The sequence below is a fragment of the Cololabis saira genome, chromosome 15, assembly GCF_033807715.1.
Source record: "Cololabis saira isolate AMF1-May2022 chromosome 15, fColSai1.1, whole genome shotgun sequence".
NCBI classification, from domain to species: domain Eukaryota; kingdom Metazoa; phylum Chordata; class Actinopteri; order Beloniformes; family Belonidae; genus Cololabis; species Cololabis saira.
In genome coordinates, this window is record NC_084601.1 from 18,386,078 (window position 1) to 18,412,380 (window position 26,303).

Consider the following 26,303-nt stretch of genomic DNA (forward strand, 5'->3'; position numbering starts at 1 on the left):
TTTATACGTAGAGAATTATGTCCTGATTTTATCACCTGAATTCATTTTCAGACACCTCTGCAATAATTGTTTCAGCGCTGTTCACTGCATCATCTCTCCCACACATGCAAAACATAGCTGATCTACTGGTATTATAACTGCATAGATAGACTATTTTAATATGTTCTCAGATAAAGTCAAATCACAATGATTTTTTTAATGTAATATGATCATCTTTTCAGTGCGCTGCATAGTCACTTAAGAGACCATACATTTGTTTTCAGATCAACAACAAACATCGCCATCAAAAACAATATTATTTTTTCTTTATGATAGAGCCTCTTTTCAGCGTTTCAAACATGTTATCTGCTTTTACATTTTTATTCAATCAATCTTTTAAATAATTTTGAGTCTAAGAAGATGAATTATGATCATGGATTATGAGGCAGACTCGAAACGTGCTGCTGCTGAGCGACCCGTTTATTTACAACAAAAATAAATGGGACTTAGTATATTTCCCTTAATTGTCTGTATACTGCTTCACAAACCACAATGCACTACTAATCTGTCTAATGAAAGCCTTATATGCTTAAACATACAGAATTTTCTCGTAGTTGGGTCGAATCAAGGGCCACACAACAAACAAACCGCACGCAAGTGAACCGTACTCATCGGGTCATGGATACCCTGCCAGTGTGAAAACACCCTTAAATGCACAAGAGAAAGATGAGTCACAGTTCCCCATGTTTATTTCTTGTAAAGGTTTATATTCAACCACCCTATGGTTAACTGCAGGCTTACTAGCTGTTTCATTTTTGCCTGACCTGCTACAAACGTTAACGTTACCTATATGTAACACCTAGACCTCAGAATTCCATCTCTTTTTTTAATTCTCAGAAAAAGTTCAATTACATTCAAATAAAAATATTTTCAAGACCCACATAAGGATTCTGAATGAATCAACCTCGATGCACAACCTAAAAAAACCCCACTTTAGTAGGTTCACCTGAATCTCCTAATTAAATTGTGAATGTATACATTTTTATGTAGATATATTCATACCCTCAGCACTTTATTAGGCCGTAAACCTGGTGTACCTAATAAAGTGGCCGGTGAGTGTATTTAAAGCACACTTTTGGGACGTGTCTGAATGCAGCAGACCGTGACCATTCATACAGTGCACTAACATCTACCTTCCTGGTCCATTCACTGCTCCACTGCACTTTTGATTCAAGCCTCCAGATTAATTTGCTTTCCAACACTTAGTGTAGTTATCAGGCTCTGAGATGGCTGTGTTGTCACCGTCGCTATGCCGGTCCTTCTGTTGGCAGCGAAAAAGAGGAATGCTTTATTTGGAGAGATGTTTTCAGCAATTCAATTTTCTCCACCTCTGAGGAGAGCTGGTTAGACCATGAGGAAAAAAAAGAGGACATTAAATGAAAGGCAGTGGAGCCCATCATGTGCTCCATTCTGAGACTCTTCTTTTCCTCTTGTGTAAAACTCTTATGTTTGTGTGCGTCATGATTGTTATAGCAATGGTCTTTTTTTGGATGATCTATCCATAAAAGACTGTTTTGTGCACAGTTGGTATTTTCTCTCAGTCTGTCTCTGTTTTTGTCCCTGCCTCTTCACAGAGCTGCCTCAGATTTGTCCTTCAAAATGTCATTTAAGCTCTGCCATGCTTTCAAAAAGTGGTACCTTGGTGATGTTTAAAAATACTCATGAAAGGTCTTAAAATGTCTAAGAATAATCACATCTTTATATACATTTCTTTGTTTTGTGTTTTTTCTTTGTTCATATATATCAATTTTTGCATATAAGGCCAGCACACATTGCAAAAGTAGTTTATATTGGGGCAATTAAGTCCAAGTAAGGAGTTGGGGGGAAAAAAAAGATGTTATTTTAAACAAGTGATATCACTTAGTGATTGGAATGATGATCGGGCTGGATCAATTTGTGCTTCTTAAGTACAGTATGCAACATTAAAGGAATGTGAAATAATTTGAGTGTAAAGGGAAAAGGCACAAGCCTTTGTTCTTTAGATGGACATCTGTGATCTTTAGTCCTACAGCTGGAACTGCATTGAGAACCAACATTCATAAATGACTGTAGTATCCACATCAACAAGTGATCTCTCAGAGAAACCTTTTACAGGCACTATAATATGGAGCTAATACCATCAAATTCAACTTAAAATTTTAGAGGGTAAAAAGAAAACCTCATATCAACCTTGTCCAGAGTGTGGTGGACCTTGTTGAAGAGCATTTCCACTTCTGAGCTTGCAGCGTTAATGTTGAAGGTTACACTGAGATTTAAGGTCTGCCTTTGTAGCTTTCAAAGCAACATTCTTTCCATATATATATATATATATATATATATATATATATATATATATATATATATATATACAAGGTACATTTACATTTTGCTTTTTTAAAACCTTCATTTCAAAGACATGCCTGGGGAAGAACAAGTTATGGTAGTCCTGACCTGTACTCAACAGAGAATGTGTTGAGTATTTTGAGGGTCTTTTAAGCATTGTAAAAAGGAATGGAGGGAAAAAAACTTTACTGTCCAACCTTTTTATTGCAGGCCTGAAATATAAAAATGGATGTATATTAATAAGTGCACTGAATTATTGTAGGTATACCCTGTTTCTGATTTGGGGTTTAACTAGAAATAGTATTTGAGATTTTTACTTTGAAAAGTAATAAAAAGATCCACAGGGAACCACATTCAATTTGGTGGTTTGTCCGACTGATTCTTCCCCCAATGTGTCAAAGACGTGAGACCCAATGAGGGTTTTTATTAGAGTGTAACTAGGTCTGACTGAACATTTTGGCTGTCATTTTGGCTCGAGACGAGATGCGGAGTCACGCTGCATAATTCAGAGGGGATGGAAGATTATGTGCCATCTGTGTCCATATCCCGATAGCCCTGTCGGCATTGATCCACAACCCTTGACCTTTTCCGAGGGCTTTCCACCCGCTCTGTCCTGTTTGCATATTTGTGTGCAGGCATGGGGGTCTTTGTATTTTGGTGTGCTGTGGGCATAAGTCGGCCTGCTGCTAGATAACCTTTCAACTAAATTACAGTGCAGGTCAGAAACACACAGAGAGATGTTTTCTCTGCTTTTTGTTCTTTTGCCATCAAAGGTCAAGTTTTCCTGCTTGAATGAGGGATTCTACACTGTGTGCTAAATAGGTCATGTGAAATAAACATTGTTTTTTTTCTCCTTTTTTGTAACTCCCCCTGTTCAGAACGCATACGCGAGCGCATCATGGCCGACACGCGTATCCTGCATTCGTTTCACGCATCGACATGCACATTCTCCAAAAGACAATGAGCGCGTATGCGACCTGCAGTTCCCGCTCTGCCCGCGAGTGGCGCTGGTCCAGGTCAGAGCACCAGCTGACCACAAGTGACTTGACGCGGAGGTCGGAAACTTGCAGACTGTTTTGAAGAGAGGCTGAGCAGCTGTTATCCTCACATTTATGATCCACATCGCCACTGCACAGTGACAATGCGTGTCAAAACAGCTGCGGCAGATCAACACAGTCCTGTGCAGATTCGTGCTCGTTATGTCCGTGCTGGTCGGTAGATGCAGGGCAAACACATTGATGATCGGTGGACAAAATACTCCACCAGCACCATCACCGAACTACTGAGCTGGATACAGAGGTTCTTCAGTCATCGCTCGACCGACACCGACTTTGCTCCAGATATTTTGGTAAATGTATCTCCTGATGACATGCGCGGCATGGTCCAACTGGCTGCTACAGCTCGTCCCTGTCGCAACGTAGCGTAGGATGACAGCCAGCTGCTCTGCTGCGGTCACAGACTCGCTGTGTCTGGTTTTGAGCTGAATTAGTGGGACAATCCCATGTAACAAGTCGTCAAACGAAACGGAGGACATGCGAAAATACTGCTGCTGTTTCTCATCATCAGTTGCTGCATCGGTAAGACGAACGAGGTCTCCAGTCTCCCGACGGCTCTGGTTGAACGGCCTGACGAATCATTTCTGATCACTCCATTTTCTTTACCGACATCACAAGAAAAACAATGCAGTGATCTCCTCTTCATCCAGAGTTGCTGTCTTGTTTATTTATACGTTATTCCACCAGCTGGTTTATTAAACTACTACCAAATATTTTATTACTTTTCTAACTCTGCTCTGCATACTGCCCCCAATCGGTTACCTCTGGTACAACACGCTCTCTTCGTGTGCTACACGAGCGAGGATGCAGTTGGTTGTGAACGCGAACGGATGCGAACGCTCAAACAGTAAGTATATTCACCCCTTTAGATGGGATGATTGATACACCTGACGTCATTCTAGACCTTGTCCACGACAGGCTCATTTATACAGGTCAATGTATCAACTGTTTTCTGCAGACTTTTGATGTTCTTTGATGTTTCTCTATGGCGGTGCGTCACAAGCCGGTGATGAACGATATACCTCACGTGCATTTCAGAGATGTAAAATAGTAGCATCTGACTTCATGGGAATGAGGACGATCTGGTCCAGCAGGTGAGAAAATTCCCTCTGTTTGCAAAGAACTGTATGTAAGAAGAGATGTGAAATTCCATGTGAAAATATCTGCACAGTATTATGGGAGCTTTCACAGTGAAAAGCTTAGTGGAACCAAAAATGGATTTTCCAGCGTTAACTCACCCATGATGGGATGATGGACTGGGTGTGCCAACTTGGCCCAATTTATGTCCCGTCCATCAGAGTTACACAGCCTGCAGTGAGCCAGCGTTGTAGAAAATATGCCTCTGCTTTGGTTAATTTATTTACATCCGAAGTTCAAAGGGACAAATCTCAAATTAATGAGACAGTTACCTTCAAAATGTTAGAATAAATACTCATAGGACTGACAATATTTGGCACCGGTGTGTCAGTAGATGGTAATATTAAATACAAAGCTAGTTTGAAGGCATGTCCCTATGCATTTTTAATTCTTTGTATATTAAAGATGCTGTGGAACTAATAATGTTTTCTTTTTTGTGAATACTGGTCTGTGATGGGATGGTGGATGTACAGGCCGCAGCCCCCTTATAACCCTGTAAGATCAAAGTGTGTTTGGAAAATAACTGAATGACCTGTCGATCAGGTTTACTTGACCAAAGATGAAGTCCTTGCCTGTGTTTCTGTGGATATGCAACGACATGATTTATTCTTGTATTTCTTTTTTTTTTTTTTCTATCCTTGCATAAAAATATTACTTCGTTTTGAGAGTCATTTTTCTATTACAGATCAGTACAAACCAATCAGGAATTCTGGCATCAGACATTCAGATATATGTAACTGCTCAATCATGTTAAACCAATCTAGTTTCGGAATATGAATGTAGAATTGTGAACTAAAAAAAGCAATGACCTTTCATATTTATTATTGACTCAGTAAAATATGTATATTTTGCTTGGGAAATCAGTGCCTTTGACTTTGACTATAGTTAAATGTTCTTTGGGAAAATGGGCTGATTCTTCACTTAAGCACAGTCAAAAGCACAGCAAATCAGCTGTGTAATGAGCTTGAGTTAAACGACTATCTTACTGTAATTGTCGCGAGGCATGGGGATGCCTGAATACCAAGTACAACATGAAAGGCCAGAAGCTTTGCTCACACATAGAAGACATCAAAGACCAGACAGGCGAATGACACCAAGCTTTCCTTTGATCCTTTAGGAGTCAAGAATGGGAACAAGTGGTTGACAGTCCTCCTTAAATCGCTCCCTACCTGAGTGATTTCCTGACTCCTCTCAGCCACTCTCACTCCTCTACCCTCAGCTTCTGTGATTTCATCTTTTATTAGTTTGTCTCAGTTTTTTTCCCAGTCCTTGCCACAGCTGGTTGAGAAGTTAAGGCTATAAGGATTGGTATAGATTTGATGTGCACAAATCGTTCTACTTTCTTGGTGCCCTTGAAACCTAGCGAGGTCTCAGCCCCAGGTGCCACAGGCACAGGCCTGTGCAGAGAACCAGAATGAAGTAAGGCCATTCGCTATGTGTGTGCTGTCAAAGAGTACGTGAATTTGCGGGATGTCTTGGCAGGGCTAATTTGTTGTAGATTCTTCTCTGATTGTATTTAATTAGATGATGACAAGTGTGTGCTGACAGGCTGCTTATTCTGATTAGAGAGAGATCAGCTTCCTGTGAGAGGGAGAACTGATGAAGCTTATAAACCCCGACACAAAGCTTTCTTATACTTCTGAACCTTGCATGCTCTCTCCTTGCAGAGTGTGTTATCTGTCACTTAAATGTCAGAAATGGGCAGATCCTTGCTTCTCGGCAAATAGACATGCCCTATATATATTGTTATGAAGTCAGTTTGATACACTATATAACTGCATACTGCAAATTTGTTTAACCTGTCTATTTGTATGCAGCTCTTTAGATCCAAATTAAATTCACCAATTTGTTTCTATCAAGCTTCTCAACGTGGATGTGAATCCATCACTTGCATTTAATAGACAACAATGGTGTGTAGTTGATGAGCAGTGCTGAGACAAAACAATGCTGCTACGATAAAAGCATCATGGAGGGCAACTTGGTGCACATCAGTCAGTGGAGTGATGGCAAAATAAATAGTAGAATCCATACAGATGTAGTGATAAATACAATTTGATTACTTACTGATAATATTTCTCCTGTCTCCTTTGGATAGAATTTAAAAACGTATTCTTTACTCCAGCACTCTTCTATGCAGCTTTCATCAGGGAAGACGGAGAACAAGGAGGAGGGACTTGGCTGCTTATAGAAACCACATATGTAATCCAGGGAATGTTACTGTGAAGGAACGTCCTTCCACCTCAGATAAAGTCTGAAAAATATAAGAATTTAAAATGTTGCTCCAGAAATAAGTGTTGTCAGAACTGAAATGACAACTAGCGAAGGCCCAATGGGACCGCAGTCACTCAGGCTACTGCATGTGTGGGCAGGCCGGTGGGCAGGTGACACTGAGTGTCAGGCAGAGTGATGGTGGGTTCCAGGGGACTTCCACTAGTTGTTGTTACATGTCTGCCAGCAGTTGTGTTGTTTTTACATTCAAAAGAACAATTAAAACCTGTATGTTAAGGAGATATAACGAAAAATGTTGAGTTTGATTGACATACCCGTAGGCGGTGGTAATTTTATTTAATGTTATTTTAATTTTATTTTAGTTGTTTTTATTCACTTAGTTTTTTGTTTTTTAATTATTATTAATTTATGTTATTTGTGAAAGGGGCAGATCAGATAAGATTCTTCTTCTTTCTGCTCCCTTTTCATTCATAAGTTAGGAACATTTGTATTTGTGTTTGTATTAAATTGTTTTGTTTTTTGAATGAAATAAAGAATAAAATGAAATGAAAATGAAAATGAAATGAGTTGTTTTGGATGTCATCAGCTAGTTTTGTCCAGTTTGAAAGGATCCTGAAACGACTCAACGAGAGTTGCGTGTCCTGAGTGCCTAGCTCAGGGGTGTCCAAAGTCGGTCCTCGAGGGCCGGTGTCCTGCATGTTTTAGTTGTTTCCTTGCATCAACACACCTGATTCTAATTAACGGTCGTCACCACCTTGTCATCAAAGTTTGGATAGTTCTGTTGATGACCAAGCTCCTTGAATCACGGTTTGATAAAAAAAGGGACACATCTAAAACATGCAGGACACCGGCCCCCGAGGACTGACTTTGGACACCCCTGGCCTAGCTGTTGCAAGAGGTAAGAAGCTAGAGGAGCCTGCTCCAGGTTGCTTTGCCTCGCCCTTACCGCTGGACCCTTCAAGGCCAAGCTAAAACCGGCAGCCTCTTAGTACAGATGACAGTGCAACGAGCCATACTACCTTTAGAATAAAAATGACTTAGTAGTAATCAGCCAATGAAGACTGTCCCACTAATAATGCTTAAACTTGTTGCGCTTACTCTCATATTATGCTTGTTTTCCCACAAAACCACCAAAAAAGGACATCATAACATACAATATAAAACAAAAACATTGATGCTGTTTTATATCTAAGAGTCATAAAAGGGATTACTTTGTCCTTGCAGGGTTCTTACGTGTTATCTTTGAAGCTCAGCGATCAGTGCAGCAAAGCACGACATTTGATTTCTTTTTCTTATCTGTCATCTCGTTTAAAGTAGAAGATTTGAAGGCCTAAAGATTTTTCAAAAGTGAAAATAACCACTCTGGCTCATGAAGTTGGGTAGACTCCCATGCAATTGTTTACATATGAGTTGAGAGGGATTTACTTTGTGTACAGGTTTTCGCAGTTAGAGCAGACTCGCTCATCTGTTGTCTCACAGATGGCTTGTCAGTCGCAACGTCTCCAACTCACCAGAGAGTCTCTCTATAACTCTAACTTTCTTCCTCTGTTTTCTGGGTACTTGATAGGCCATTCTTGCTATCTTTGTGACACATAGAAATACACATTTAAGGCTTGTGAAGCTGTGAGACATCAGAAATGCAGCGAGCAATACAGCTCCTATAGGTAGAAGTTAAAACAGATAGAAAACACAGAAAAGTGAGATTAATGGAGCACAAAAAATATTTCTGGTGTGCATATTCTCAAAAACAGACTGCCATTTATCTGTTAGAAGCACACTAATCACGAATGCATTGTCTCCCATTACTGAAAGTCAGACAGGTAATCAAGTGGCTGTTTCCATGAGTTCTTTCCTCATTAGGTCTCATTAGTCTTCCCCTCTTCACTCCACTACTTCCATGATCCTGATTAAAGTATCTGCAGATCTCCAGACGTTTGTTCAACAAGAATAAAAGCCTCCTTAAAATGAAGCAACAGAGATAACAGATAACAGACTTTTTTAATTTTGTTTTCCTATCATTTTTGTCATAGTCAGGGATCACTTACGCAGATAAGTTAAGACATATCACGCTTTTGAGTTTGTCACGGTTTTTGATTTTTTTTTTTCCCAGTTTTGGTATTTAGGTTCCTGTTTTATTTTGAAACCCCATGTCCTTGTCTGTAAGTTATCTCTTGACTTCCCTTGTTCCCATCTGCCTTGATTGTCTGCACCTGAGTCTCATTAAGCCTTCTGTGTATATCTTGTCTTGTCTTTCCCTTGCTCCCTGGTGGTCTGTACTGTTTCTACCCGCTATGTATCCTGTCAGGTTTTTGGGATTTTTGCCAAGTTTATCTTGTGTTTTTGTAATTCTTGCTCAGCAGTGTTTTTTTTTTTTTTTTAAGTAAATAAATCACGTTCGTCTGTCCCTGCTGCCTCCTCGTCTCTCCTGCACCTGTGTCCTACTCAGCCACACATCGTGACAAGACGAGATACAATCAGAAGTAAACCTGTTGTGGATTAAGGAGGTCATGTGCCTGCGAGACACGTTAAATGAGACATTTTGAAGACTAATTGGAGTTACTCCCAGTACCAAGACGACAAACTTGGTGGCTTGGTGGTTGCAATGGAATTATTAGATAACTAAATCAGCCACCGATCTGCAGTTTAGATAAAAAATTGACAGACATGTTTTAAAGTGTTGGGAAAAATATTAAAATTTATTTTTAAATTTTTTTTATTCCTCAGATTCTATGGTTTCTTTGAAAATTCAGTACAACTCCTTGATAGAAGACATCCACCATCAGCATTAGACAGAAGATCATAGAATACAAAAAAAGAAGTATCAGATGTCATGACGTGAAGAATGCCATATGAAAGTTATTAGGAATAGTGTATATCTTATTTACAGTGAGCATGTGGAGTGGTTTCTTTTTTAAGCCCATTAAAAGAAAAGAAAGAAAAAAGAAAGAAAAAATGGAGAAAAACTAAGAAAAAAACCAAGGTATTTTCATAATAGGTTAAAAGATGTTTTATATAGATTATGTGTTATGCATGAAATAAAACTTAAAAATAGAAAAGCATTACCTTTAATCTTTATATTTTCTAACTCTAAATTAGCTTTAATTGACTCAAACGAGAAGAAAACTATGTTTTGTTTCATTTTTATTTATTTATTTTGTTTGTCAGGGATCATGTACAGAAAACATTAGACTCAGACGGCGTAAAGATGCTCTGTACCAGATTATGGTTGTCTAATTAATTTCCATGTCCACTCCCTGTGGCAGCCAAGAAATAGATTAACAAGATTAGGAAGGTAAAATAAAAAGGAAACACAGGGGAAGGAAGGTATGAGACAAAATAGAAGAGGGATTAAAATGTGCAAAGAAGGTCAAATGTAAACATTGTCACATCGTGTAAAAATGCGGCATCAAAACACACAATTACAGAAAAATCACTTACTTGATTTCTTCAGATTCATATTTTTGATTTTCTTGAGAATAATTTGTTTTGGTTCTCACTTCAAGTTTGTACCATTATCGTATGCCCTTATATGAATATGCTGTTTGTGCGAAAGCAGTCTTTTGTAGTGGAATACCAATGTGCGAAGTCAAAATGACTAAAAAAACAAACATTTTAGTCAAGAGACAAACTGAATGGAAATGTGTTTTTTTGTGTGTGTTTTTTTTAAATATTTTTCTCCCCGATTTTTCTCCCATTTTTCACCCCAGTGCTCCTACCTAAGTCAGTCCTGGGCATTGCTCACCATCTGCCAACCCCGGGAGGGCCCTGCACTGAGTTTAGGTCTCTTTACTTGAGGAGTGAAATTTGTCATATTTAACACTAGTTTACTTGCAAAGCCAAGTTGATGTCATTCAAATCCAGTCAAGAAAACCAAAAACTGGGAAAGTGCAGTATGAAAGATGTTATTTGGTTGCCCCGAGGGGGAGAGTGAAGTTACTGGTTTGATTATGAAAATGTTCTTCTTTTTAGTCACATTAGCATCATCAGCAACTCAACAACAAATGTGTCCATTATTCTCAAAGGATCATAACTATGATATTTGATTTGTCAGCAAAGATGTAGTATCAAATATCAATTTGGTATTTCCTTTTCAATCATTTTTCATTCTATAAGCACCTTCCTAGTTTGGTTTATGCAAGTCTCTGCTCTGCTTTTCACTAAATCCCATTTTTCTTCATCGCTCTGTTGGCTCCCTTTAAAGTAAGAACTATTTGACCTTTGTTACAAACATCAGGTATATTATCCAACTTCCTTGTTCTTCATTTTACCTCCCGGCCATGCTGCCTCAAAAACCTTACCTTTTATAAGCAAACCTTTTTACAACCGTCCATGCTGGCCTTATAATATATTATACTAGCTGCAGTTAGTGTGGGCATTTAGGCCCACACTTATCTGTCATCAGCAATGATCCTGAGCTCACCAGCAAGGACTGACTGAAAAGGGTTGGATGGAAAACTATGGATTTGCCAAAAAATGTTCATTACGATTGAAGGTTACAGACATACAGACATTAAAGAAAGTGGTTTTAAATTATAAGAAATACCTTTTAGCAGGTGCTGTTGTGCTGAAAGGGGCAATACCAGTATATCACCATTATAAGTACTCTTTCAAAGCAGGTCCAATGTTAGCATGTCCATATGTGTCATTAAAAGCCAGTTATTTCCCCAGAATAGTCTCACTTTTACACAATGGCAGTGTGGTGGGTAGGTTGCATAGGCAGAACATAATGATTTTCATCTCATTTCCTGTGTGTTGATTAAAGATTGCTCACCGGCTCCATCAAACTGCACCGCAGTCACGTGTTATCCAGAGTTTCTGTCCTGTTGCCCATTTTTTGTGCATGAGGTTTGGCCAGGGAAACAATTCTCAGCAAAACGCACATCTGATATATTCACCGATCAATCATCGATGCAGAAATCCACACACCACGCCGGTGGGACTCCAGCTTACATACAGAATTATACCCTTTGACACTGCTGACTTTTAATGCACTCATCATGCCATCATATTCATGACATTTTCAATAATAAAGTCCAAACACTAAGTCTGCCTTTTGATCTGAGATTTATGTCTAATATTGTCCTAAAATTGTCCTTCTAAGCAATAAAACTCAACTTCATCAAAAGAAAAGATTCTCACGGCTTATTGTTTCTGTCACTGCTACTCAGCTAAATATATGAAGAGTAAGATAACGCAGTGTTGTCGCTGTGTGAAGACTTTTATAAGCCCGCACAGAATATGTCAGTGATTGAATCAGTCCAAATGGAACAGACTGGCTTTTACCTTTTTAAAAATGTCACTCCTCAGTGTTGCGGTCTCTGGCCGCAGCTCGTCTTCATAGCCATCTTTTTTTAGAGTATGTCAGTCTATTAACCCGACAGAGAATTACCAACCCTTTCATGTGATATAAACGTTGATTCAGTAACATGCTGCATCTCAGTAAAGGTGATTTACCTTTGAGAACAAAGATATATTTTACAAAGTTAAACATTGCTGGTGCAGAGGAGCGTATTTGACTGTTTATGCTGCCTTTAGCACCCCACACGTAACGCTTAATAAAACTTGCTTTCTTCTTGGATCTTTTCTTTGACAATTTTATCAGCTGAGCAGACTAATTTTCATTGTGCCTGGGAATGTTATCTCACTAACATTATATTGAACTGGCAGTTTTCATTGCTATAAAAATCAAAGACACAGCGAGCCACTAACAGCAGGGAGACCTGGCTCTTCGCTCCACTCCTGCTTACGGAGCTGTTCTGTCAAATTGATTGCAAGTGCGTACCACCTGTAAATTTCGCTGTGTGAGCAGGTGAAGATATTTGAATTGCTTCTTCATACGCCTTCTTTCAGTCTGCCCATCAACTCATTTCAGTGTGGTAGGAGGTGTAAAAGTGTCTAAAATCAGACATTCTTAAGGACATCTCGCTGGATAAATTTGTATTGGTTGCAACAATGGTATGATAAATGAGGGCTTGTATCTGCTCTGATTAATGAAGTCTTCTTTATCTCCTGCTTCCCACGTCTTTTCATTCTGGCACTCGTCTGGTCTCATCACTTTTGCATGGTTGAACTTCACTGATTTTTCACTTCGTAATGGAAGTGGCAACAATACGGGAGTATTTCTTCACTTCTCCTCCCGAGCGATATGTGTTCTTTTGTCTGGATCCTCGTTGGCGGAATTACTGAACTGCTGAATGTCACCCTTTTTATGTGTTACTCTTTCTATGTGAGCAACCTTCATTGATTCTTAAATGTAAATGGCAAGGAAAATTATTGGCCTTTCTATTTATAAGACAGCAGACATTTCCCCCTCTGCAGTTTGTAAATGCCTATAGACACCCATTCATAAAATTCCATTGTTGTGCATAAGTGATTTTAAATTACATCAATAAATGGATTCTGTCTTTTGAAGGATGCAAATGCTAAATTGAGTCTTGTTTGATAGTATCTGTCACAGAAATTAAATTACTCTCATTTAATTCCATCCGGATAATATTAGGCTAATAGAAATGCTCCGTGTTCTGTGTTGAATATGAACTGAGTGAGCAGATTCAAGCATTTCTGAAGCGCACAGCTGCAACCTCTGGATGGGAGAATGGGCTGAAATTCAAGTTACTTTTTCCTCCCTTTGTTTGCTATTCCACTTTCCTTCACTCCGTCTCCCTTCCCTTTTACCTTTCTCTCTCATACAGACGAGTGGAATAATAGCAAGCACCCACCACAGTGCATCAGCGATAAATTCATTGCTAAGTGAAATTGACTACTTTTTTTGGGGTCGGTGCTGCACAAAAGTGACACCGTAAGCGTTGATTGCCACCAAAAAAGAGTTGTACACAAAGTTGTAAATGTGCTTTTGTTTATGTGTTATTCATGTAACGCAATAATACGTTTAGCATCACATGAAGCGCAGTTGTGAAATGTTCTGGATCTGAGCGCTGTACATTTCTTCAAAGTAAGTGGACCCTCGCTGCCAGTGCTTCCTTCACAATGTGTGTGGTCATCAGCAACATGCTGTGCGCCATTTTGAAGTGATTATGCTTCCACTTTAGCTTGTGGGATACAGTATAGAAGGTACACGGTCAGCTGCACACTGGAAATCATCCCGGCGGTAGCACACCATCAGTGTGTATTTTTTTTACATTTTCCAGATTGTGCATTTACTCACACGCTGCACATTATTGTAAAAATAGTATGAACCTGTTGTATATGATCCTGTTTCCAAATGAGACTTGGCATGAAATCCGTGAAACTCCACATGCTTTGCCTTTGCGCCGTCTCTCCACTCCTTTTTTGGGTGAAAACAACTCATAATATTTTAATGACGATACAGCCGTTGAAATCTTTGGTAATATGAAGGTGTTCATTAAGACTATATTGTTGCTTTATAACTATTTGGTGACTTTATCATAAACCAGGTTTTTGTTTTTTTGCCAAGCTACAATAATCAGAATTTCGTGGATAAGCTTTTATTTATTGGTTTGCCACCAAGGTGCCACCAAGGGGTCGGGGTGTCTTTATCCTGACATAAATTACCTATTAGTTCTCTAGGTGATGCATTTTACATACTATCCTTTAGTCCTTTAAATGAAGCATCATGTTTGACTACTAGGAATTTTAACATTAGAATTGAATAAATATAAATATATAAATATATTAAATAAATATAATAATACATTAACATTTTTTTCCCTCATTGTATGAGCCATACATCCTACAGTATACTGCCCGTAATTTGACTTTTTTTTTCCACCCTAAAGGGATGACCCCTTTCCACGGACATATGTGATGTAGATCAATTATCCATTACTTAAGAAAGAAGCAGTCTCACAAGTAAAAACCTAACCCAGAATGCATCAGGGCATCTGAAACTCTCATTTGTTTTAAGTCAAGGTTAAAATCTTTTTTATTTACTGATTCATTTCAGAACTCCACCATAATGCACTACAACCTTTATTTCTTGCATCTCATTTGTTTAATTATTTTTCACTTATGTCTGTTTTAATTCCTGCTTTTAAACTATTTTACTTTTTAATGTTATTTTAATCTTTATGTAAAACAACTTGAATTATCTTGTACAGGAAATGTGGTATACAAATAAACTTGCCTTACCTTAAAAACCTCCAAAATAGGAATCAAAGAATAAGTCAAGAGCTTCATTCATGACAAACAAGGCAAACTAGGCAAAATGTATGTCATTATGGTTGAAGGCACAATTTAAATATGTATTCTGAAAGTGTTATTGTTTTGCACATACCATGTGGTCAGGATTGGGATGTCTTTCGCTGGCTGATGAGTCCGGGCTGTAATCAGCAGATTTTTCATTGGAGCTTTTGCATAATATACAGCTTAATTAATGGCACTCCCATCTGTGTATTTAGTGCTTATTAGCAGATGTTTTAAGCTAAATGAGGTGAAAGTTATACCTGCTACATACTGTGTGTTACAACTAATGTTGTTGGAGCAACATGAGCATTTAGCATAGACCAACGATCAGTCTCAACAGGGCTGTTAGCATCGTGCCTGTGGCAGTTTTGTTATTAACTATCTCCCATGAGGCGGCCAATGTGTTCATCATGACGTTTCAAAGCAATTATACTACTCTGATACTGAATTAAGTTTAGGTTTTAATTCTAGCTTTATGCAGCTTCTGTCAGCTACCATGTCATTTCCAGCAACATGATTTGTGAATTAGAAACTGAAGTCATCTTGAGGTCTTAACATCCCCTTAACTTGAACATTATTAGATTTCAAATAATCTGCAGAGGTTTCATTCATTCCTACATCGTACCAGTCTAGAGTGGTTTATCTTTTAAATGAAATAGATGTAAAAACATTCATCTGTTCTTATTCTTCAATGTATCTTTCTGTCATCATAATCAAGTAATGACATCTGTGTAGCTTACCAGGTCATATATGAATAGTAGAACCAACTTATGAATTCATTGCTAATGTTTATTAATGAACAAGTTGGACTTGGTGTTGATCTAGATTTAGTTTGACATATTTTTATTCTTTGACTAGAGAGAGTACTGTTGTGATTTACATGATGATATCGATGTCCCATTTTGTAGTTTGCAGGTTTGATAATGTTATGCTAGATCGACGGTGTGGATCAGTGAGGCATTTGCAGTCATGCGGGCTCTTTACCAATCTGTTGTGGTGATGAGAGAGTTGAGCCAAAAGGCAAGGCTTTGTTTACCGGTCGATTTACGTTCCAAACCCTTACCAATAATCATGATGTATTGCTATTGATCGAAAGAATGAGATCGCGGTTACGAGCAGCTGAAATGAGCTGAAATGCGGCTGGAATCTCGTTTAGAGATTGATGAGAAGTTCTGCCATTGAGGAGGGACTCGGAGTAGAGCCACTGCTGCTCCACATGGAGACAAGCCAGTGGACCTGGTTCAGGGATCTGGCTAGGATCCCTGGAGTGGAAGTCCTTAATCACAGAAAATACCTGGGAAGCTAGTGTACTCACCCTCCCGGAGTCGCTTCTTACTCTTTGGATGTGGGTGTTTGATGGTTGGTGATGTTATCCTGATAGCGGCAAGTTTGTATTACAACTACAGATAGCAAAATAAAACAGTACACACGCTATTTCTACTGGAAAACATAATGTATTTACTCTTTTCCTTCCATCTATTGCAAAAATTCACCCCGTATGTTTTACCCGTGCATTACATGTTGTGTGCATTCATGAAAAAATAAAAAAATGCATCCAGCTATCGACTTATGTATCATCTGGCACAGCTGCGAGCTGGACCCGCCTTTTAACTTAATGATGTACAGTATACACTCACCATTTAGCTAAGCGATTGCTTTTGCACCTTGATGACATTAGGTGTCATTAAACCTCTTCCATCTGTTTACTGGAGTTCAGCCGCAGTCTGTTTGATGCACTTTAACATTGATAGTTGGCGCGAATAAGGTTGCAAGGAGAATAAGAGATGTGAATGGTGTGATAGGAATGCTGAAAAGTAGGAAAGGAAAGGAAAGGAAAGGAAAGGAAAGGAAAGGAAAGGAAAGGCCTGGTATCTTTGCAGTGGCTTTTCCTTCAGATGTACTGTACATGCCTTCCCTACATGAAAGCACCGCAAAACAGCTGCCACACACATACATACTGTACCAACATTATGCAAATGCATGCACAGATTTGCAAATATTCTTAATTTGCATTTCAAATACACTTTGATTTTGATGTCAAACATTTTCAACTAAACATACACACAAATGATCCAAGACACATTTCTGACATTGTTGCACTGATCACCATTACTGGTCCCAGTAGAGAGCAATACTCTTATTATTCTGAATTATTCATCCTCTTCTCTTCCTCATGGTGCATGAACACCCATGTGAGACTTATGCAGATGTTTTACATGTAGCAACTCAGTTCACCAAGTAACCTAGCAACACCAGAGTCAGCTGGTTAGAAGTATGTGCATGTCCATCCCTCTCCCTCTTGTCTATATATCTATTGTGTCCTTGCATCTCAGCTGCTGTCAGAATACATATGCATTTAGAGGACACAGAGATGTTTATATTCTGGGACTACGCATACAACCTGGAAAAGTTGAAATTTTCTACCAGAACACTCCGCCACACTGATGTTAATGCGTGAGTCATCTCTTCGGATATTTTTTTCTTTGCTCTCAAACATCTTGCTGTAATTTTAACTTTGATAACTGAACTGTTGCCTCTAAAGTTGGAATAAAACATTGTTTAGATCTGTTCATGAAATGATTGCAATAAAAACTGTATCTGAAAACAAAATTATTTTAACTTTATGGGCAACAGTGTATTAAAACAAATGGACAAACGCTCTTTGATTTCACCCACAGGTTTTCTTTTTTCTTTTCTTTTTCTTTTTAAATCCATGGGTTTTCTAGAGAGTGGTTTTCAAGCCCATTTCTCTGAGGTATATTGCTAGCAGCTGACTGTTACAAATGTGAAGGGGGTGGAACAAACTAGCCTGGCATTTGGTTGAAACACACAACTCAATTACCGCAAGCTATAGTGATCTATTTAAACTGAGTTTATTTCCTGCTAACCTATACCGGAAACATGTTTTTCCTTGCATTTAGTCTAATCAAATGTATCCATCCATCAGTTTCAGATGTTGCTGGTGAGATTGCCAAAGCTCTGCTGGAGCTACAGCTCTCATTTGGCCGCTCAGCGAACAGCCAATCCTGCCCAGGGTTGGCTGGTCACGGTTCTGCTAGCCAAACACGATTAAGCCCTAAAGGGTCCAGGTTCAAAAGTGGCTCATCCAGGGATGATTGTGGCAAAACTGGCTCAGCCACAGCAGCTGGTAGCAGCCTTTCAGATCAACCCAGAACGTTATGTTAACAGCACAACAAGCCATATTGAAATAGATGTTGAGCTTCATAAAAATTCACCGGCTGTTCACGGTCATGGATGTGTAATTTAGATAGACAACAGAACTTCTTTTGCAGCAGGTTTTAAGTATGTGTCTTTCGGCTGTAATATTGGACATTTAAGTGTAGGGGTCCATGGAAATTGAGTCGGTCCTATGATCATTATCATAAAGCCATACACAGGGATATCAGCGGTACTATTGTCTACAGGAGACCATAGGGCCAGGATGCTCCCCCTTGTGAATCCCCTTGTTGTTAAACAGTGCAAAAACAAAGAAATAAGAACAATAGATAAAAAATCAGATAAATTAGTCGTTAAAATATGGTTAAGTTAAGTTTCAGGACTGCAGATTTAGAGCTTTACTCGAAGGCAGCTGAGAACAGGTGAGTTTTCAACCTGGACCTGTAATCGTTTCTCTTTGGCTTCAAAGACAATTACATCATGTTTTTTTGTTTAACTGCAGAAAGTTGTGGTAAATCCAGTTATTAATCTCAATGCATTAAAGGGCAAAGAACATAGGAGGAATTAAAGGTGATTTTTTTTTGTGCCAAGAATGGTACTTGCAAGGAAGTAAATCTCAGACGTATTTCAGTGGTTCAGGGGTTCACTGGTGGTACCTCGTGATACCGGAAAAATGGAAAGATACTGCTGTTGAGTGCTTATGTCTGAAAGAAGGAGAGCCAGCCCTTTGATGGAGTAAGAGAAAGCTGGAGTGAGTGATAGATAATGCAAAAGAAAAAGTTACATTTCATTCACCTTGCTTCCTTGAACCCTTTTATCCTGATTCACCTGTCCCACTGCCAAAATGTGGCATCTTCCAAACTCTTGGTGATGAAACATTTATTTTCAGTCATTCTGTGAGTTCAACATGAGTGCACTCAGTTCAGACCAGAACTGTGTCTGTGCAGTTTGGGTTAAGTTGTCTTACACAGCTGCAAAGAAGTTTCCTGTAAAACTGCTGTACTGCCAACTCTCTTTTTACTTTTGCCTCGAAACTTGAGATGTACGTTTTGGCCGTTTTGCATTTGCATTAGCCACATTGCCCAGTCTCAATTTTAGAGTGCTGTTACATTATTTCAGTCTTACTCAAATATTACACTCACTTAATTGTTAAAATGTGCTCATGCAGAGGTATCAGATACTTTTTTCCACAACACTCTTTATATGCATCCATGCAGGGTAAACAGAAAAGGAATTTATAAGAGCTTCAAGACAGAAGGCACAGGCAACTCCTGCATCTCCCCGTCACCTCTACTCTGGAAACGAGCCAAGAAGAAAAGATGCAAGTGAGGAGGCAAATTTGCATAAAAGACTAAAGAAAGAAAGGGAAAGATGGAACACGAAGGATTCAAAAAGGAGAGATAAAAATCGAGATTTAATTGCTCAAATTAACTTCAAAAGATAAGCAATTGTGAATCCATTATCCTCCAGCACCATGCAGAACTGCTTCGGGTTGCTAATTATCCTGCTATCATGAAGGTAGATCTAGTTGAACTTTAGGCTAGTTTCTCTTAGCGAAAATCCCGTTTATCATAGCAAGACCTCGGCCACTGGCACATGGTTTCATTACCAGAAACCACCTTACAACGAGAATCGTTAAGAACTTTTACGAGGCTGAGACAAGTCCTTGCCCTCTGGTAGGTACTTCAGAATAGTGCTGAAAGATTGCTGGTTGTGTTACAGCGTTGACTTGGTGCTGATCGGGTCTCTTCTAGGCAGCAAATGAGCTTCAGCCCTTTCAATGTCCCCTTTGGTTTTGAGTCTCTTCATTCGTCGCTTCGATTGTCATGAACGCAAAGCAGTCTAACAGAAAAGCAGGAACCATCTGTCCTTGTCATTCTAGTTTGCTTTTCACCCCTACTTGGTGCTTATAAACATTTTGCATTGAAATGATGCAAATGACTACATGAAAGGTCCTGGGAAGAGGTGGGCTCTGTTAACACTTGTGACCTCCTAAGTTTTAGCTCGGACCTCCGCCAATGGAAACTTGCCTTTTCTCGAGTTGAGGATGTCTCAAAATCCATTTCAAAGTCTGCCGAATCTTTCTGAAAGATACTCCTAGAGACAGCTGTGACTTTTATAGATGTTTTTGAAGGACAAAAAAATGTTGTTCAGTTGTTATTTTTATTGTTCATTTGTTACGGTTCCTCTCCATTGTGGCAACTCCATTCAGTACATGAGTTGCCACAATCCAGTTTTGGAGTTTAGTTGCTTTATAATCCTGAATGGCTGAGAAAAACAGAACTCATGTTTCCTTTCCAAACATTTGAGCTTGATGTTCAAATAGATTCAAGCTCATTGTATTAATGTATAAGTAGAATATTTGTGCTGAATGACTCGCTGAATGAACCTGGTATGCTCTTGTCTCATCGCCTTTGATTTCTGTTTACCACTCTCCTGCTATAGGCTAAGAGGGAAAATGAAGGCCAAGTACAAGTGAGCAACATTCTCCTCAGTACTGCTAGTATTTTCTTTCTCTTTTTTTTTTTTACATATATGAGGGGCTAGTGCCAAGGATGGCAAAAGAAACCCATTTTTGTGCAATTTAATCTTGCAGCAGATGTACGTTTTCTTGTGAATATGCATGCACACCTTCATCAATGCTAAAGTATCCATCAACCCGGCTATCTTTATGTATTTTATTCTGACCTTTCTCCCCTAAAATTCTGATGCTGAAATGTTCTCATTCCAAGAAGATATGGAATAATAACCCGTATAATTTCTTTTTACTTATTCCACATCAGCCTTTTTCTCCATTTGTACAGAGCTAAGGAGCTGCGGTCAACCGGCTCAGCACTGCAAACATGTTTCAACAGTTTCTCTGCCCTGGAACACCTCTAATATATTCACCTTTCCCATCACCGTTGATTCTCCCTGGATCATAAAGATTTAGTTACGCCAGTCACCCGGCTGCCACAGAAGAGTACGTGGCGCACTTGTGTGTATGTGTGTCCATATCAGAGACAAACAGTGGAAAAATTAAAATAGATAATTCATGGTGAAAAAACTGAGAAAAGCAACTTAGTCCTTCTGCCAATTTCTCAGCGTGCATATCTTTGGCTGGCACAGAAGGAGCAGCACGCCAGCAGAAAGCTGAGCCAACCCCATATTCACACTTTTCATTATTGCCTGTTCCACTCTCCATTATGGGTTAGCACTGTGCCAGCGGTTAATAGAATCTTTGGAGTCTACTGTACTGGCGCATATGGACAGATACAAGTCCGATGAAAACTTTCCCATTGTCTGACTACAATTCTGTGATAATTGCTGTGTAGGTTACCCCATCCTCTGCATAAATGGCTTTGACATATCTGCCTCTGACCACGTTGTCCCTGAGTTCATTGTATCTGCAGTCGAACAAAGCTCGTATTCAGTCACACAATAGCCACAATACCCCTCGCAACGTTAGCCCATTTCAATAAGGGCCAGGATTGTGCTGGACCCGTCCAAATTATTGTCTGTCATTGTCACTAACTAAGCTAAAGTCTTGTAGCAAAGAAGAATTTTTTTTTTTTTTTTCGTACCAAGTGCTACATACAACAAAAAAAATGTAATGTAAAACATAATGTGGGTTAAAATAAATTATATCTTAGTTTTTCTCTAGTTGAACTTAGTTGAAGGTCACACTCCATGGATGTGGTTACTTTTGGAAGCAGCCGGCACTCTTTATGCTAAGCTGAAAAGCGGTATGTTGCATCGTCGCAAAGAACAAGAAGCAAAATTCTGTTGAAAGAAAATCTGGATGAGCAAGTGCAAGATTTCATTGGAGAGTAAAATATATGGATCCAAGAATCCCCGGATGCCTCCAGGGATGGTTGTGGCTGAATTGCTTTCTTCTGGACTAGATGTTTCACGGCTGTTGTTGTGAGGATTCCTCACCACAGTAGCCTCTGAGGTCATTGCCAAAGAAGAACAGCTCACAACACCAACACAAAACCAAAGCCAAACATCAAAGTTGGCCGGTAAATATTTGAAACATGGAGATTATTTTGGAAGTCTGCCTCTGGTCTGATGAGACCAGACTTAAGCAGTTTGAATAGATGGACGTGGCCTTTGTTTGTGAGAACGTCAATCCAAAAACACAGTTACAATGAAACATGGTGATTGGAGCGTAAGGCTGGGGAGTTGTTTGGCAGCTTCGGACTGACTGAGCTTTTTCCCGGTGCGTGGGATTATGAAAAATAGAAGAGGTTTATGCTGATGTTTTAGGGAATGATGTAAAGAAATCTGCCTTAGGTCAACAAGACAGCGTTTAAATTTGTCCAAACATTCTTTGAATGACTCCAGAGCATTGAGATCCGGGCTTTCCAGAGCCCAGATTTCATTCTCATCAATAACTTGTTGGAGGAGCTCTGGGTTCATATCTATGCTCAGAAGCCACGCCCTTTGATTGAGCATATTGACACATTTCCTGTTTGTTTGTTTGTTTCACCTGAGCTATAAGCCATTTTGGTGATGATCATTATGGAGAAGTTCATGTTCTTAATGTGATTTTATAAAGTGGGCTAATAATATGGATTTCAACAGGATGCAGGTGACCATTTCTAAAAGCAAATTTATGTGTAAGTTATTGTTATTTGTTTTATGCTCTTTTCATATCACGCACATACAATGAAAAACGTGGTAGATGTCAAAGGATTATGATTCATGGAGGGGAAAATAGCCAAATGTCATTTTCACCATGTGGATGTTTTTGTATGTGTGTGTGTGCTTGTATATTTGTGTGTAATATTTGAAACATTGGGCAGATTTGGGGCCTTGGTGTCGGATGGTCAGAGTCTCAGTTGAATCTGGGGACAGTTATTAACTTTTATTCAGCCAGGGAGAAAAGGTTCTGCTGTTGATAGGTATCACATCCTGTCAGCACACATTAGGGCAGCCAACAATAATGCACTGAGTATAGGACTCACAAACATTGCTTCTCATACTGTCACAACACATATTCTTCTCAAGCAAGTCATGAATGATGCAGCTCGTACTTCCTCAAGACCCTGGATGTCTTAGCTGGCTCTCCTCGGCTATGGCCACGAACTGTGGGTGACCAAAAGAACAAGATTGAGGATATAAGTGGCTGAAATTAGCTTTCTCTAAACCAGCCACCCTCTCACGGTGGGTGGGATGCCCCCCGTCGTCTGTCCGGCACAAGACTGATACCAACTGCACAGAAGCAGCAACAGGCAGGTTTTTACTCATGAGGAAAGTGATATATCTCATATGACCATCGGTTCCCTCATTTAACTTTCTGGCTATATACACCAGAACATGATGTCCATATCTTCTTTTCTGCCTGTGAGTTACTGCGGCAGGATTTGAGCATCTTTGTTTCTCAGTTTGAAAGACTTTGGGACTGTTAGAGACAGGAACAATTATCTTATTATCAATTTATGTATTTATTGTAGAATAACAAATGTTTGGAAATGGGGTTTCAGCATTGGCTCAAGCTGTTCTGTGCAACGTTTTCATTTTGCTTTGAGGCAAACAAAAACTAATTAAAGAAAACATCAATCAAGTCCGCCTTTCCAGATGTGAAGTTTACAGTACCCCACCAATGTGAAGCACCTTTGTGAAAGCAGTGCTCGCAGAGACGGCTGATAGCAGGCAGACTTAGATGTTAAAGTAAAGTGGGTCAGAGCAGCTGGCAGGATCACATGATTATTTAAAATGAAACAGCTCCAGACCGAAGCGAGTGTAACAATTAAACACTGGAAGCACGTTGAACAGCTCCAGCTTGGCAGCTACTGAATATTCCTGCTCACACCGAGGGAGACGCTTGTCCGCAGAGCGATAGAAATGTAGGAGGAAAACAAAAAGAGACATGAACCAGATAAGGATGGCAGAGGGGATCACTTTGAATAATGGAAGTGCATTTGGATTGTGTTCTGAAAAGATGTGCAGATATGGAGGAAAAGTAAAGATTAGGTGGCTAAGAGAGAGAGAGAGCGCAAAAGAAAAATCTTGAAAGTTGTAGTTTTTTTCAATTTTATTGTAAACTCTATCTATGTCTATCTAGAAATGCACAATAGACAATACTGATGGGCGGGCAATAGAACCCATAGACCAGTAGATATGAGATATATACATACAGCGGCAGATGGACTGACAGATAAAGTAAATGATAGAATGAGAGCTGGAGAGAGAAACAGGGACAACAGACACAAAGATGGACGTAACTAAAGACATAAAGAAAAGCGACAGCTGTCCCTTCAGCTTTGTGTGTGTGTGTGTGCGTGTGTGCGTGCGTGTGTGCGTGTGTGCGTGCGTGCGTGCGTGCGTGCGTGCGTGCGTGCGTGCGTGCGTGCGTGCGTGCGTGTCTGACAGCTCCAAAGCCAAAGACTTAATAATAAACAGAACATGGTTTAATTTACTCCTCCAGGCAGAGCAGCACTGCTCACTTTACTGTGTATTCATATCAAGGACACACTCACTCGCACACACACACACACACACAATGGTACAGCACGCAGCAAAAAAAAAAGATCTGTCACAACAAGTTATTTGATATAGTATTCAGACTTGCAGCAGAGTCACAGTAAAAACTCTGAATGACAAATCACCCTTCCCAAATCATGTTTACAATTTAGTTAAAATTATATTTGCTAGGATTTGGTGCTTTTGGACTTAACACTTGTCAAGGTAGGATCTAAGTTTATTAGGGCCCGAGCACTTACAGTGCGAAGGCCCTATTGTATCTGTAGGAATTTTTATTATTCTTTCTTTTTAGGGCCCGAGCACTTGCAGTGCGAAGGCCCTATTGTATCTGTAGGAATTTTTCTTTCTTTCTTTTTCTTCTGACGAAAGGAGGGCCTTTTTGCCCCCCTAAACATGCCCAAAAACTCACCAAATTTTGCACCCAAGTCAGGCCTGGCGAAAAATTTGATATTTAATGGTTTGCATTAATGGGCGTGGCAAAATGGCTCAACAGCGCCCCCTTGAAAACTTTGTGCCTCAAGCCCCGCGATACGGTTTGACGTACATGCACGAAGATCGGTACACACCTGTATCATGGCGCAACTGAAAGAAAAGTCTCTTGGCGTCATGCCCGAAACCGAACAGGAAGTCGGCCATTTTGAATTAGTCGTGTCATTTTGGCGAAATTTATGCCATTCCTTCCAAAGTTAATTCAGCCCGAACCGTAACGTGCACCCAGGTGTGTTATACATCAAAATGTGCGTCTCCATCCTCCGACACCACGCATTACTTTTCTCTTTCAAAAGCGTTACCGTGGCGACGCTAGACGCCAAAAAGCGCGCCGACCCTTCATCTGGTTGGTTCAGACAGAAAAAACTTTGCGCCTCAAGCCCCATAATACGCTTTGACGTACATGAACGAAAATCGGTACACACCTGTATCATGTCGCAACTAAAAGAAAAGTCTGGCGCCATGGCCGAATCCGAACAGGAAGTCGGCCATTTTGAACATTCTGAATTAATCGCGTAATTTTGGAGCAATATGAGCCATTCCTTCGAGAGTTAATTCAGCCCGAACCGTATCGTGAACCCAGATGTGTTATACATCAAAATGTGCGTCTCCATCCTGCGACTACACGCATTACTTTTCTCTTTCCAAAGTGTTACCGTGGCGACGCTAGACGCCAACAAGCGCACCCCCTCTTCATCTGATTGGTCCATATTTGATAGTTCCCCAAAAGGCACCAAATTTGGCATGCAAGCCAGGCCTGGCGATAAATTTGATATTTAATGGCTTGCATTAATGGGCGTGGCAAAATGGCTCAACAGCGCCCCCCGGAAAACTTTGTGCCTCAAGCCCCACAATACGGTTTGACGTACATGCACGAAAATCGCTACACACCTGTATCATGGCACAACTTAAAGAAAAGTCTCTTGGAGCCATGGCCGAAACCGAACAGGATGTCGGCCATTTTGAATAAATTGTATCATTTTGGCGAAATTTATGCCATTCCTTCGGCAGTTAATTCAGCCCGAACCGTAACGTGCACCCAGGTGTGTTATACATCAAAATGTGCGTCTACATCCTGCAACACCACGCATTACTTTTCTCTTTCAAAAGTGTTACCGTGGCGACGCTAGACGCCAAAAGGCGCGCCCCCCCTTCATGTGATTGGTCCATATTTGATAGTTCTCCAAAAGTCACCAAATTTTGCATGCAAGCCAGACTTGGCGA

At 39.8% G+C, this 26,303-nt stretch overlaps 2 protein-coding genes across 2 annotated transcripts in view; one reads left to right on the forward strand and one right to left on the reverse strand.

Annotated features, from left to right (window-relative positions):
- The window catches only part of gja4 (gap junction protein alpha 4), a 146,429-nt gene extending 132,966 nt beyond the window's left edge, over positions 1-13,463 (reverse strand). Inside the window, exon 1 of the mRNA XM_061740999.1 lies at positions 13,458-13,463. The gene's annotated coding sequence lies outside the window, so the exon portion shown is untranslated. The remainder of the gene's footprint in view (positions 1-13,457) is intronic.
- The window catches only part of dlgap3 (discs, large (Drosophila) homolog-associated protein 3), a 176,850-nt gene that overhangs the window by 116,870 nt on the left and 33,677 nt on the right, over positions 1-26,303 (forward strand). The gene's annotated exons all lie outside the window — the stretch shown is intronic.